Genomic DNA, 15,789 nt, shown 5'->3' on the forward strand with positions numbered 1-15,789 from the left:
GCGATGGCACCCTACTGGGATCACGCTGCTGGGGGCAGTGCTCTCCCCCCGCACTCCTCTTCCTCTGCCAGTGGCCAATGGCCTTCAGAACAGGGATGGGGCATAGCTGCCAAGTTATCCCTTTTTTTAAGGGATTTACCCTTATGCTGAATAGGCTTCCTCGCGAGAAAAGGGAAAACTTGGCAGCTATGGGATGGGGGACTAGTAGATGTTATTAGACTATAGCTCTCATCTTCTGCAACCATTGACCATGCTGACGGGGGGGATGATGGGAGTTGGGCGGAGGCCAGCAACATCCAGAGGGCCACAGCTCCCCCATCCTTGACTCAATGCACAGTCACTTATTGGTCAATCAGACGAGCACCTTCACCATTACCTGCTGACCCAAGAATCTGCGGTCTGTGGGAGAAGCCCTCCTCCTGGTCCCATCAGTAGGTATAGTATGGAGAATGGGGACTTCTTGGTGGCAGCACTGAGAACTCCCAAGGGAAACCAGGCATTCCCCTTTTTTACCTGCTTTCAGGAAACATATACAGACTTCCTTTTATTCATCCAGGCTTTTCATTTCATGAAGGTAATATGCTGCTGGTTCTAACTGCTGCCTTTGATATGTCATAGTGCTGTTTGAAATTTCTTTTTATGTTGAAATATTGTTGTGAGCCTCAAACTTTGGGAAGCAAGTTTGAGTTCTGCATATGAAACATTATTATTATTAATAATAATAATGCAAATTGATGGCTGCAATTCTGTACACATCAATATGACCCACAGCAATCAACTGCTGCACAGACCACCATGGAAGCATAGGAAGCTGAATTATACTGGACTAGACCATTGCTCTACCTAGTGGAATGTACGCCGACTGGCGGTAATGGCTCTCAGGGTTTTCAGGCATGGGGCATTCTCAGGCCTCCCTGCAGATGTTAGGGACTGAACCTGCAGCCTTCTGCATGCAATGCAGAGGCTCCAACTCAGAGCCACAGCCCTCACCAGCCCCTGGCTCTGCATAGCACACTTGGGAAGACTCTCTTCCAAAAGCCAAGCTGTCAAAAAAAACAAACACAGAGAAGTGACATTTGTGCACCATGCCACCCTGTTTCTCTTTTTGTTCCTCTCTTGCCCATCTGAACCACATTCTACCGTACCTTGCTGCAGCCGCAGCCAAACTCTGCAGCCCTGCTCGGTAATGTGGTTTCATATTCAGAATCCTGCTCAAATGTGATTTACAGCAAAGAGGCGTCTGGTAAATGGCCGGCTTTATTTTCAGCACGCCAGTTTCATATTTGCTTTTATTGTTTGCAGTAAAAACCTTTTATTCTTTCCATTTTCCACCCGCTGTGCCTGCTGCCCGCGTGCTCCCTGGTCTCCCTTCATTTGTCATTTCCCATTTAATCTGCTCCAGTTTGCCTCTCTCCCCCCCACCACCACCACAACCCCCTCCAGCCTGTCCCTCCTCTGTAGCTGTCAGATTCTCCTCCTCCCCCACCCCTGCCAATGTCATTGCTGCATAAGAAAAATGGGATCATATTTAACTTGATATCAAATCCAAACTCTTGATGACTTTTTGAAGGGCGTTGGAGCACAAGGGACAGAGCACCGATTTGGAGGGGGGGGCAAGCTACTCCACGCTATACTAGGTTTGGCATGGAACACAGCCCAGGGGTTGTTTTGAAATACTCAGGGCTCCCTGGGCACCATGCCCAGCCCCTAAAGACTGCCCTGCATTCTCATGAAATATGAACAAGCTAGGAAGGCATCTGAATTTGGTGCACCATCCATATGGTTGTGGGGGTTTGGGGGTTTGCCAGGATGATGCCCCGAGTCCCTTCCCAGCCTTGGGGACCTGTTACCCAGGGAGGGTTAAAATCTAACGGAGGAAATTTCTGAACAAGTCAGACAAGTTTCTTTGTAAGACAAAGATTTTGGCTGGCCACTTTAGTGCTCTCATCTGCATCCTGAAAGAATGAGCAATGTGGTCTTGGAAGCAGACTGGAAGCTGGAGACATGCTTACTCTGTGCAGGATCCAAAGCTAGAGAAGCAGGGTCTGCTGGGGTGTCCCTCCATCTTATGCTCAGGTTGCATATATGTGTAAATAAAACCATAAATCCTAAAGACTATTTATTCCAAGGAAAGTGAACCCTGGGTAAGAGCTTGGAAGTTGGAACCGCTGGAGTCTCTCAGCCCATGGAAATTGAGGTGTTGGGTAACCCCATTTTGTACCAGTTTTCGGACTTCCCAAGCTGGCACACGTGATCTCTGGGACCCAGGGCCCAAGCCCGTCTCCTCAGCTGTAAACTTCCCGCTGACTTTTAAAGGGAGCTTGCTCCTGTCTGAGTATGCTAAGGGTCACAAGTTTTGATCGCCAGGACTTCTTCCGATTTGCATATAGATTACACACACATATGTATGTATATCTCAAGGATTCACGTGGCACACTCTTAATGCTGGGCTATATATTTGTCTCTGTTGATAGACAAGCAAAACGGGCGCAGCATGGCAAATCAGTATTCCGAGTGGGGTCTGGGGATCATCACAGGCTGTACTGTCACTAAAGCTCAGCAAGTGTGAAGCTGATCGGTGCCTGGTTGGGAAATACTGAGCACTCCATGGGAGCTTTTTAAAGGAAGCATAATCAAGCTCTGTTTTATATACTCATAACCGTAAACACTTTCTCCCAGTGTGGATCTTAATGTAGCCCAAATGGTGGCGCCCGTTCACTGATGGGGGCACCAGCAGTCTGGAGGCAAACCCAACATTTTGCAGAAGTACACAAGAATCTTGGGGTGGGGTGGGGGCATAAAACCCTAAGGGGGAGTCCAAAACAGTGCAATAAGGACTGGGCATGCTCCATGGGAACAGCATGCCGGCTTATCTCTTGAGAGGATGGAAAGCCTGAGGGCTCCTGGATAGCTCAGTTAGAGTATGGCACTGGTAATGCCAAAGTTTCAGGTTCAATCTCCATATGGGACAGCTGCATAGTCTCTGTTTGATTGTCAATCACTCATTTCGGGGAGCAGCCACAAAATGTGGGGTTTGTGGCACAAAACGCCACAAAACTTTGGCACCCGTTTGGAGTCAATTGGACAAGGTAGGGTTTAACCTGTGACCCCAATTTGTTGTATCCATTGCTCGGTTTGTGGGGTAGTGGTGGCATGAAACATTGGGGTCGCAGCACAAAACAGCACTAAACTAGCACTTAACTTTGGAATCAGGTTTTTTTTTTTTTCCAGAATTTCAGGCTCACACATTAATGAAGCTCCAGTTAGGGAAACTGCTGGTCTCTCTGACCCTCTACGATGGCCCCTTTGCCTTTGCCTCTGAAAAATAGGATTGCTGTAGGGCGGCAGAAAGAGACCTCGCTTCTCCCAAACAACCAGCCCTGTACCTTAAAAGGCTAAGGCCAGCTACCCCACTTTTAGCTGTTGCTTGCTGATGTGTGCTACAACAAAACTGTCGGGTCCGGGATGTGTGTGGAAAGCCTCCCTGTGGCCTGCAGCTGGCAGCTGGCCCCCTCGAAACTGATTGAAAGTCTGACTGACTCAGCACACACCGGCATGCATTCCTGCAGCTTGGGCACGAAAACCCAGCATCTGTTCTCCAAGCTGCCACAGGAAGCAAGGGCTGGGATGTTGCCATGCAAATGGAATGACATGAGGCTCTCAGCGGAAAGGCCACCTGCCCCATCAGAGGAGGCACCTTGGAAATGTAGTCGTAAAGAAACCGGGCTGGCAGGACTGGGGAAAGAGAGAGGAGGTTGCCTTCCTTTATTCCAGTGCTCCTTTATTCCATGCTTTTTATTACACAGAGCACAAATTTGGGGCTTCAGACAGATGCAGTAAGAAGGTGCCTTATAATGAGTTGTACCATTGGTCCATCAAGCTCAGTGGAGTCACTTCAGTAATGCAGATGGAGTCCAGGGAGAAAAGAAATTGATAATACTTTACTGGGTAAACTGTACAAAAACAGTATATAATTCGAGGACTTTGTCTTTTAGGGCTGGCCTTGTTTGTACAGTAGCAGGAAGATATTCAGCAACACATACAGGGAGAAACGACCTGAAAAACAGCCAGTCATGGAGGGCCTGAAAAACAGCCAGTCATGGAGGGCGTTTCCTTGCCAAGGATCATGCCAGCCTGACTAGTTGCTAGGCAACAAATCCTCTACTACTTGGCTGTCTGGCAGTCAACAGGATTAACCCTTAGATTGCCAACTGAATGATCCCTGCTATTGTACTTCCAACAATACCTTCCTAGTGTCTCTCAGTGGTTCTGATTCTGTCAGACTGAGCTTGTTATTAGAGCAAATAATGCTTACATTTTCTCAGAGCGGGTGTGGTGCAATGGTTAGAGTGTGAGAGTAGACTGGAGAAAGCCAGTTACTTCGGTCAGCATGAAACTTTGAGAATCTAGGCTAGAATAGTCCTGCAAAGAAGAACTATGGAGAAAAATACTCTAGGAATGACACCCCTTTACACACACACACACACACACACACACACACACACACTTCATTAAATGACAAATTATAGCAAAAACAGATATTATCACATTGATGCAAAGAATGATCTCCATTATATTGATGCATCAATCTGCATTATATTGATGTGTCAGTCCAACTATACCCATTCAATCCCTGCATTTCATTATCAAGATAATAAAAACAACAATTAATTACAACTTCAAAATGTTGCTCTCAATCTACCGGAATGCTCCATTGTTCTCTTCAAAGTGTTAATATTTCCAAAGGTACCTTTGTGATTAAATCCGAGAAGGTTGTGAATCAGTTCCAATTTTCATAATCTGTTCTTAGCTTATTTAGACTTTCCCTTCCTTTGTGAAATCATCTTACCAAATGAATAAACTATACTATACCATATCAGGAGGGTTCCAGGAGGCTGCCACATAGAAGATGGAGCGAGCTTGTTTTGGGCTGTACCAGAAGGGAGGACTCAAACTAATGGACTCAAATGACAAGAAAGGAGATTCCAACCCAACATTAGGAAGAACTTTCTGATGGTAACAGCTGTTTGACTGAGACAAAGGACTCCCTTGAAAGTTGATGGGACTCGCCTTCCTTGGAGGTTGGGTGGCCATCTGTCATGGATGCTTTAGTAGTTATTCCTGCCTTGCAGGGCATTGGAATACATGACTCTCTAGGGTCCCTTCCAACTCTAAAATTCTATGAGATATGGTTTTATTTACACATTTACAGGCTGAGCCTAAAATGAGAGGACTCAGCATTAACGCTCCAACAGACCTTGTTCCTCCATTAGCTTTGTTGCGTCAAAAATATAGCCTTGCATTCAGTACAAGTCAGGCTAGGGATGTGGGCGGCGTTGTGGTCTTGGGCTTGCTGGTCAGGAGGTCGGCAATTCAAATCCACAGAACGGGGTGAGCTCCTGTTGCTCTATCCCAGCTCCAGCCAACCTAGCAGTTCGAAAGCACACCAGTGAAAGTAGATAAACAGGTACTGCTGCAATGGGAAGGTAAACACTGTTTCTGTGTGCTCTGGCCTCTGTCACGGTCCTCTATGTGCCACATGCCAGTTGTGGTTTAGTCATGACCCGGAAAGCTGTCTGTAGCCACATGACCTGGAAAGCTGTCTGTAGACCAGGGGTAGGCAACCTAAGGCCCGTGGGCTGGATGCGGCCCAGTTGCCTTCTCAATCCGGCCCGCTGACGGTCTGGGAATCAGCATGTAGAATGTGTGCTTTTATTTAAAATGCATCTCTGGGTTATTTGTGGGGCATAGGAATTCGTTTATTCCCCTCCCCCCCCCAAAAAATATAGTCCGGCCCACCAGATGGTCTGAGGGACAGTAGACCGGCCCACGGCTGAAAAAGGTTGCTGACTCCTACAAAAGACAAATGCCGGCTCCCTCGGCCTGAAAAGCGAGATGAGTGCCACAACCCCATAGTCACCTTTGACTGGACTTAACCGTCCAGGGGTCCTTTACCTTTTACCTTACCTTACAAGCCAAGCTTCTTTGCCTCTATTGCTCTTTTACACTCATATTTACATGCACCTCCAGTCAAGGGAGGGGGAAAAACATGCCCCCTTTCGCCTAAGTTAGCTGGCTCCAGCTAGTACTTTCTGGGGCAATCCTTCACCTGCACTCTTTAGTCATGCAAAGAGATGCTTAACACACCTTTGGCTGGAGAGACTAACTTAACAAGGAGATGAGTCTGACTACTTTTGCAGGCTCTTTCTCGACAGAATCTCATCTTACTGAAATGAAATCACATGCATGGAAGGGACCCCAAAGAAGTCATGAATGCTACCCTCTAACCATATAAGAATATTATTGTATGAGCCAAATCCCCCCCCCACACATTCTATGCAATGAAGGAATCATTTGCCCAAAGTGGGGCTCGAACCCCCAACCCTGAGATTAATTAAGAGTCTCAAGCTCTACCGACTGAGCTAAGTGGGACCGGGGAAGCTTCCTTAAGCTGTTTGCTTATTTCATAGAATCATAGAGTTGGAAGAGACTACAAGGGCCATCCAGTCCAACCCCCTGCCAAGCAGGAAACACCATCAAAGCATTCTTGACAGATGGCTGTCAAGCCTCTGCTTAAAGACCTCCAAAGAAGGAAACTCCACCACACTCCTTGGCAGCAAATTCCACTTTATGTCATACCATTTCCATACCAAATACACACTAGTGTTGTAATTGGTGATCCCGGGCTCCCGGCTCCAGAAGGAGGGGACAGAGAGAGAAAGCTGCAGGTGGACCCAGGGTGATGGTTGGTGGGTTAGGGTGCCCACCAACCCACAAAACCACCCCTTTCATTGATTTGAAGACCCGTCATTCTTTCGACTTCACCCTTTGAGGCTGGGATGGCTGTATCCTTAACGAGATGCTAACCCAGTTTCACTTGGGCTCTGAAGTTAACGCAAGCTGTCAAACAAATTCTTCTCGGAGCCATTTCAGTTTATAGGGGCATGAATGCAGGCGGGTGATGGAAGCCCTCCATCCCTCTTCCACGACAGCACCCATTTCCCCCCACATCACGAAGATCTTAATACAATTAGTGCATCCATTTTCAATTAGGAGGCCATAATGCAGCTCATCTCCATCTATTTGATGCATGGTAATGCAGATTCTCGAGAGACAATGCCGCCACTTTACGGAGTGCCTGCGAATGAAAAGGGAACATTAATTGAATATTCTGTTGAAACCACCTTCAATTAGTGCCTCGGAATTTTTGCGCGACACATTCATCACTGCGGCAATTCCAGACCTGCGCGCAGTATGTTTTGGGGGCTCTGCGGTGTGCACACATCCCATTCGCACGCATCATTACTCTGAATGCAGCAAATTTATTTGCTAATGAGGCATTAGCATTGTTCAAGGAACCGAGATCTGCAAAGATGGGCCATAGAATTACAATGCAAAAACAGGGGAGTGAGTGAGGCACTGTGATCTGATTTCCCCTTTATCAAAAAAAAATCTGGAAGACTAGCAGTGATAATAATCATAGCTTAGTGGCATGGGAGACCACGTGATGCAGAAGGGCCCTGTTTCCAGCACTGCCTAATAATAATAATAATAATAATAATAATAATAATAATAATAATAATAATGGAGCTTAGGCTGTTTCATGCAGGCAGGTGAAAAAATACATGTGCTTATTTTTTATTTATTTAGGTAGGTAGTTGTTAGTTAGTTAGTTAGTTAGTTAGTAAGTTTATATTCCACCTTTACCCCAAGGAGCTCAAGGTGTTGTACTTAGTTCCCCACCTCCTCATTTTATCCATACAACAACTCCGTGAAGTAGGCTAGGCTGACTGACTGACTTGCCCAGTGAGTTCCATGGCTGAGTGGGGATTTGAACCCTGGTCTCCCAGGTCCTACTCCAACACTCTAACCACTTCCCCACATTTCCACTTTGTGGCAATGGAAAGGTCCCAGGAAGGGACTTGTCTGTCTTCTGCACATGGGCTACTATGAATTGAAATGCAGTTGGTGGGTCTCTGTTGTTGTTGTTGTGTGTTTTGTTTTGTTTTTTTAAAAAAGAACAGCACCTAAACAAAACGATGTTTGCAGTTCTATTTCCTCTCTGTTGTGTCTCAATTGCTTTTTAACCTAGCAGGCCTCCACTCTTGGAGGCTCACACCACAGTTTATTAAACCATAAACCCTTCACGAGAGGGGATTAGCAGCGCAGGATCTGATCAACGCAATGTGGTTATGCCCCTGCTGCTATTATGATCTGCATAATTCTCCATTCACTGGGCTAATGAATTGCAAGCGGGTACATTGCTGGCAAACGTGAACACTGAGAAGCTCTCCAGAAGCCAAAATCTGACACAGAGGCTGCCATTACTATTCATTGCTTTCGTTATTGATTGTGTGGGAAGAGAGATGAATATAACACACACACACACACACACACACACACACACACACACACATGCACCAGCATAAAAACAGAATATGGCATAACACCATTATGAGATTAGGGGAATTACTCAGAATAAAAACCCTGGCCTGTTGTGCAGGTTGTAAGTGATGTGCACATGGGGGTTTCTGTTTGCAAATAACATCTAAGAAAACACTCCTAATCCCTAGCTCAGGGTTATCTATGGGGCAGAAGTGCCTCTCAGCTAGTCAGGTGGGGAACATCCTCTGCACCCCAAGAATCCACAGAGGTGGATTGTCCACCATTTCACTTCCCATCCCGGTTAAGATTGCTTTGTAAATTAACCATTTTCAGAGCAGTAGGAATGCTAGTTTTTTTGCCGCAAGAAGTGACCAAGAGTCTTGTGGGGTGGAATGTTTAGCCTGGAGAAGGGAAGACTAAGAGGTGATAGGATATTGTTGTTGTTGTTTAGTCGTTTAGTCGTGTCCGACTCTTCGTGACCCCATGGACCAGAGCACGCCGGGCACTCCTGTCTCCCACTGCCTCCCGCAGTTTGGTCAAACTCATGTTCGTATCTTCGAGAACACTGTCCAACCATCTCGTCCTCTGTCGTCCCCTTCTCCTAGTGCCCTCCATCTTTCCCAACATCAGGGTCTTTTCCAGGGAGTCTTCTCTTCTCATGAGGTGGCCAAAGTATTGGAGCCTCAGCTTCAGGATCTGTCCTTCCAGTGAGCACTCAGGGCCGATTTCCTTCCGAATGGATAGGTTTGATCTTCTTGCAGTCCATGGGACTCTCAAGTCTCCTCCAGCACCATAATTCAAAAGCATCAATTCAAAAAGATATATCCATCTTCAAATACTCAAAGGACTGCCACAAGGGAGACAGAGCAAACTTGTTTTCCACTGCTCCAGAGAGGAAGATCCAAGCCAACAGATTAAAATTACAAGAAAGGAGATTCTGACTAAACTTTAGGAAGAACTTCCAACTGACTCCCCCCACCTCCAATTGAGTGCAAGCCTGCAGGCATGAAAGCTGTACCTTTAAAGATCTCCATCCATCACGGGGGGCGGAGCGGGCAGAGAGAATCTGGGATATGAGGGCTCAGTTCTGCTCCGGGCATCAATCACACTGTAGAATTGTAGAGTTGGAAGGGACCTCAAAGGTCATCTAGTGCAACCCCCTGCAATGCAGGAATCAATGATGGAACAAGCTGGGTCCAAGTTCTAGGGGGAGGGTTGTAGCTCAGTAGCAGAGCTTCTGCTTTGCATCCAAAAGGCCCCAAGTTCGATTCCAGGCATCTCCAGTTATGGATAAGAGACGTACTCCCATCTAAAATCCTGGAGATGCTGCCCTTAAATATAGACCAGGGATGAGGAACCTTTTGCAGCTGGGTTCACCTTTCCTTTTGGAGTCCACATGCCAGTGGTGGATAGGGCCTGAGGCAAAAGGGGGAGGAGCAAAAAGAATGCAAGTGTTACCATTGTATAGTAGTTTACTCCTCTCTAGCCTCCACCCAGGAAAGCAGAAAACATGTTCAGGAACGTATCTCAGATAAGCAGAAACTCTGAAGGAGGGTGCAAAGCAGGCTTGGTGAAGGGTGTGGCCTAGGGAGAATCTCAATGGCCAAAGAGACAGGCCTGAAGGGCTGGATTTACCTCCCAGCTGTGGATCTGTCCTAATTCACTATTCCTGTTGCTTTCAGTCTGCAAATGATACCCAACTTCATTGTGTTTCCTTTGCATCAAAATGAATGGCCTTTGCTTTGCAATGAACAGAGGGGAATGACAATTTGCTACAGCACAGTGAAGGATTTTTTTGTGTGCAAAAAATGAACTGCAGTAGAATGGAAACAGCACTGCGTGTGATGTGGGGTTTAATTAAGTGTGGGGTTTCCCCCCACCTTCATCTACCGAAAGCAAAGTTTCCATCAAACTTTCCGTAGAGTTCTCCTTTCTATTTGTTTCCTTTCATTTTTGCCAGACTCCGTTCTGCAGCCCGGCAGACATAGTTGTGCTTAACTAAGAAGGATGTCAATATTTAAATAGCCCATTAATTCCTACATCCAACGCTGATTGCCAGTTCCCATTCACTATTTAGCATGTCTGGGATTCACAAGTTTGCTTTTTCATCTTGCGGCGAGTTGCTGTGATTTGAGCCCCAGTTCGCACTCGCTTTGCTTAACTGTCTCCCCAGTGCTCCATAAAGAAGTCTCTTTTCATTAATACCCAAACTCACCGCATCATCATTATTATTTTTAATCTGAGCCCCATCTCTGGGGAGTGCCATTTGTCAGCATGGAGCCTGCGGCTTTGGCAAGCAGCCTGTCATCTTCGTTTGATAAGCCAGCTTCTGGAAATCAATCAGTGCTCATTTGGAAACTGGGGGGGGGGACATTTTCCATGGAATCCAAAAGGGTAGCAACAAGCCAATTGGTACCTAAGGCAGAAGCAGCCCAAGTGGTTCCCTCTAGAAGTTGTTCAGTGAACTTTTCGGACTGAATTCAGGCAGAGGATAAGCCCCCTTTGAGACCCACCCTGGTGTAGTGCAGCAGCAGAAGTGGGGGACCTGTAACCCTCTAAATGCTGGAACTCTTAACTCCCATCACCACTGAACACAGGGCCATGATGACTGTGCCTTCGCGGTCCTGATGAGGCCAATCACACATCCCTGGAGAGAGAGTTGCATAAGCAAGTGGTGGCCGTTGACAAGGCCTGACAACCTAACTGATCTTAAGGGCACGCAAACAAGCAGTCCAAGCACTGTTGCCAAGCTTAAGGAGCTCAAGGTGATGTGTATGGTAAGTTCCCTCCTCATTTTTCCTCACAGATGTTAGATGTGCAGCAGCACAGATCATTCCGTTTGTAGCCAACGGAGCCAGTTCTGTTCCCAGGCTATTCAGCCCCCCCCAAAAGATGGTTGGTAGAGGTGTTGCTTAGCAACCAGTCAGAATGGCATGATCTTTGCTGAGGTAGCACATGGTTTGATTGGCTATATCGTTCTGACAGAAATTTTCTCTATATATATGTTTGGTTGAAGGTCTTCCTGCTGTGTACAGAGCTTGGCCTAAGAAAGACGAACACCTCTCTGTTCCTTTCTCCTCAGCTTATGAGGAGAAATATGCTTAGTAGCAGGTTTCTTTTCTCTCTGGACTTCCTCTGTGTTATTTAAGTGACTTTGCTAACAACAACAACAACAACAACAACAACAACAACAACCCAGTGAGGTAGAGTAGGCTGAAAGGTAGTTGCTGGCCCAAGCTCACCCACTGACCTTCTTATCTGAACTCTTATCTCCTAGGTCCTAGTTGAACACTCTAACCACTAAACCATGCTGCCTCTTAAATTGGCCTGATAGTGGCCATACATGCTCTATCTCGCCTGTGCCAATAAACCAGGTGTTCCTCAGCTGACATGGCACACTCAACACAGAACAGCTCCCCGCTTATTAATTCATAACCAGATGTCAAACTTTGTGGTTTGCCATGGTTACATATTAATCTCTCTTTAATTGGCCTGATTTCCAGACACTTGTACAACTGATGGCTCCCAGCAGGTTTTTGAAACTTCATTCTGGTATTTGCCGGGGGGGGGGGGGAGAGAGAGAGAAACAAAGTCGCCTTGCGATTAACTAATCCGCCATCTTCCACTCTCTTCTCTTCTCTCTCATCCAGCAGTTAAAAACATTTGAGCTTCCTCCTGAGTACAAAAATGAAGTCATTTGTCAGTTCAGGTGTCAAGAGCAAAATGACTTTTCAAATCTCTTGGCATTTGATTCCACGTCCTTCTGTTCTCTCTGGCTGAAATAACTTTTAACATGAGAAACGGCTGCTCAGTCAATGTATTTAAAAAAAAAAAAACGGGACATGCAGAAGCTCACCTCTCCTTGCAAGAGACATTTCTTTTAAAATAAAATAGCTCCGGGGAGAATGATGGTTGACATGCCATCCATCGAAGATCCCCTGTGGCGCTCAAATCCACTCTGAAGAGCTTCTGGTGGCATCAGATTCCCTCTCTCTGAGATATATAGCTCGGGCACCACAACCTCCCCACCCCACCCCCCTACTTCTTTGTAATCTTTGGGGTAATCGCTGCAGAGTCTCCGAAAACAATTTGCACCCCTCCTCTGGATCCCATTGACAAGGCAGTTAAAAACCCAGGCAGTTCCATTCATTACTGCCAAGATATCCCCAGCTTCCTCCCTAGGTGCAAGCAGAACTGAATGCTGCTCTCTGTGTACTCCTTCCCTCCAGATCTAATTCTGAGGTCCAACAGGCGCTGGAACCACTTTGCATTTCAGCTTCCTTGAAAAGGATGAGGCGCCAGGCCAAATGAAGGAGAGAGTCTGCAGAACGATGCGATGGAGATGAGGGGGAGCGGCACTGGTGATTCGTAACACAAAGGTAGAAAACCTCAGGCTCTGTGGGCGAAAGGCGGCCCCCAAAGCCTCTTTATCTGGCCCTCAGGACTGTTCCCCCAGGCCACTCATCCTCCCTAGCCACATCCACCCCCAATGATGTTTGCAGCCTCATTGAGTGCTTTTGCTTGGCCGGGATGTGTGCTTTAACTCCTGACCTACACATAAGAACATGAGAAGAGCCTGCTGGATGGATCAGGCCAACCAGATAGCCTTTATGGCAACCCACAAACAGGACCAGAGCAACTCTCCCCTCCTGCAGTTTTTAGAAACGGGCACTTCCAATGGACGGTTGAGCGTCGCAATATGAACAGCATTAAGAGGCATTTAGAGATTTATAGTGGCACTAAAACCTGCCCACAAGTCTCAAGAGGAGACTTGATGCTGTTCTGTGTTACCTTTGCCATTAAGACAGCATCTCTATATTCATAAACCATATTTTTAAAGTACACAGGGAAATGTGACATTTTCAAACCATTCCCACTGTTGTTCATCTTTGTCTTTTGAGTCTGGCCTGATCCAACAACAACAACAACAAGAACAGAATATTAAAAACACAATAAAACACCAGATATTAAAAACTTCCCTAAACAGGGCTGCCTTCAGATGTCTTCTAAAAGTCAGAAAGTTGTTTATTTGCTTGACATTTGATGGGAGGGTGTTCCACAGGGCAGGTGCCACCACAGAGAAGGCCCTTTGTCTGGTTCCTGTAGCTTCACTTTTCGCAGTGAGGGAACCTCCAGGAGGCCCTTAGAGCTGGACCTCAGTGTCCGGGCTGAACGATGGGGGTGGAGAAGCTCCTTCAGTAAAGCCAAGCCAAGCCATGGCTTAATGCTAAGTCAAACCAAAAGTTGTGCCTGCTTCACTCCTGCCTCTGTCCTGTTTATGCTGCACTGCCTGCAGCTAAAGCTATGGTTTGTCTCACTCCAGAGAGAAACCATGTGCTATAGCCAGGGTTCGTTCTTGGCTTAACACTTGTGGGTTTGCGGTGGGACTCGTGGGACAGATATTATGCAAACTGGGCCACCAGGTTTGTTGTTGCACAGATAAAACAGAGAGGGGGAGAACCTCTCTTCGGAGGAAAGGAGCAATAGAAATGTAATAAATAAACTGGGTGAAAAATTCTGTGCTGAACACAAGCTTGAAAGTGCCACGCATTTTGTACTTGCCTTGTAGAGATTCTCCCAAAGCATCTTTGCTCAGAGCAAAGGGCAGTTGCTGTCTTTCGGGAAGTGTAAATGCTACCAGGAGAGGAGCTATATCACATCTCAAACTCCCAACATGAGTAGCATTAACACCTCCTGGAAAGAAGAGAGGACCTTTTCCTCCTTTGTTCCCTTGGGCCTCACAGAGGTTTAGAGTGGGAAACAACTTTCTGGGCTTTGCATCTTCATTTCGATGGCACAGCAACCATCGCCGGAGTCAGTCAGTGTTGACGGAAATGGGCAAATCTGTCATTTTAGGTTTCCCCAGTGCTTTTTTCCCTAAAAGAAAAGAAAAGAAAAGAAAGTTTAGGGGTACTCTCATTTTGACTCAAGAAAATCACCATTTTATAGTTCAAATCGGGAAAAATAAATACAGTAAATGGACAAAAATACAAAGATTCACAAAATGTTTAGGGGTATGCATCCCCCCAGGAAAAAAGCACTGGGTTTCCCTCCTTGTATTGGTTTCCCCCCAATCTTAAGTGCAGTTCTCCACATTTTCTTAAGTTCTCCACATCAGCTTGTGATTTATTTTTAAAAGACCTCATGAGAACTGTTTAGCATTTTAGCACAGATTTCTCCTACTACACGGATTTGGGGGGGGCAATTTTGCCTAATATACCCATTTCTGCAAAGCCACTTCACCATATACGATGTGCAGTGGTACCTCTGGTTACAAACTTAATTCTTTCCAGAGGTCTGTCCTTAACCTGAAACCGTTCTTAACCTGAGGTACCACTTTAGCAAATGGAGCCTCTTGCTGCTGCCGCAGTGCCGCTACGTGTTTTCTGTTCTCTTCCTGGAGCAAAGTTCTTAACCCGAGGTACTACTTCCAGGTTAGCGGAGTCTGTAACCCGAAGTGTTAGTAACCCAAGGTGTTTGTAACCCGAGGTACCACTGTATTTTAAATGCTATTTTAATCAATTTATAGGTATACATTTATAGACACACTTTACCTTCGTGCATACATAAGCTTGGCTGCAGGACTGCATTGCAACATCTGGAGAAGTACAAAATGCTAAAGGATGACTGTGCTTTGGTTTTGTTTGCGAGTTGCGTTGGAAAGTGCAAATCAGGTTCAGTTTGCCTTTCGACATGAACCGAATCATATCCCTTAGTGCAAACAATACTGAGCTGTTTGGACGGCCTTCATTCATATGCTGGAGAGGCAAATTCCTTCTCTTTAACTGCAGGGGAAGCTGCCTAGGCTGAGTCAGGTTGTTGTTCCATCCAGCTCAGGACTGCCTACACGGACTGGCAGCAATGGCAATCCAGAGTTTCAGGCAATGGATATTATGAACTCTACCTGGAGATGCCTGTTGGGATGTGAATAGAGGAGAGGATATCTATCTTTATTAGATACTAGTCTTCCTTCCCCACGTTTGTGAGTTCAGCAGAGTGCTATTCCTTTGCATCTTAAAAGGGAAGCTTAGATAGGCTAGTTTTAGCCTTTTATTTTCTGTAATCCAGGATGCTTTAAGGCAGACTGAATTCACCTGGTATTTCCCCCTTTAAACCACAATCACACAAACAAGTTTTGTAAAAGGTAAAAAATAGCACTTACTCAGAATACTTGTTGAAGAGTAACAGATACAGCAGCTTTGTTCAGGCAGGCTTAAAATAAAATAATAATAATAATAATTTATTTCTACCCCACCCATCTGGCTGGGTTTTAAAATGGTAATTCAGTTACAAATACATACTTAAATCTAGTTTTAGATGGAATGGCTGTCCTACCTCGCAGGGTCGGCGCTACCCCAGGAACCTCCTGACTGTGCAGAATTGGAAAGCCATAATGGTAGAGTG

This window comes from Zootoca vivipara, chromosome 14, assembly GCF_965207765.1.
Source record: "Zootoca vivipara chromosome 14, rZooViv2.hap1.1, whole genome shotgun sequence".
In the NCBI taxonomy this organism is placed as follows: domain Eukaryota; kingdom Metazoa; phylum Chordata; class Lepidosauria; order Squamata; family Lacertidae; genus Zootoca; species Zootoca vivipara.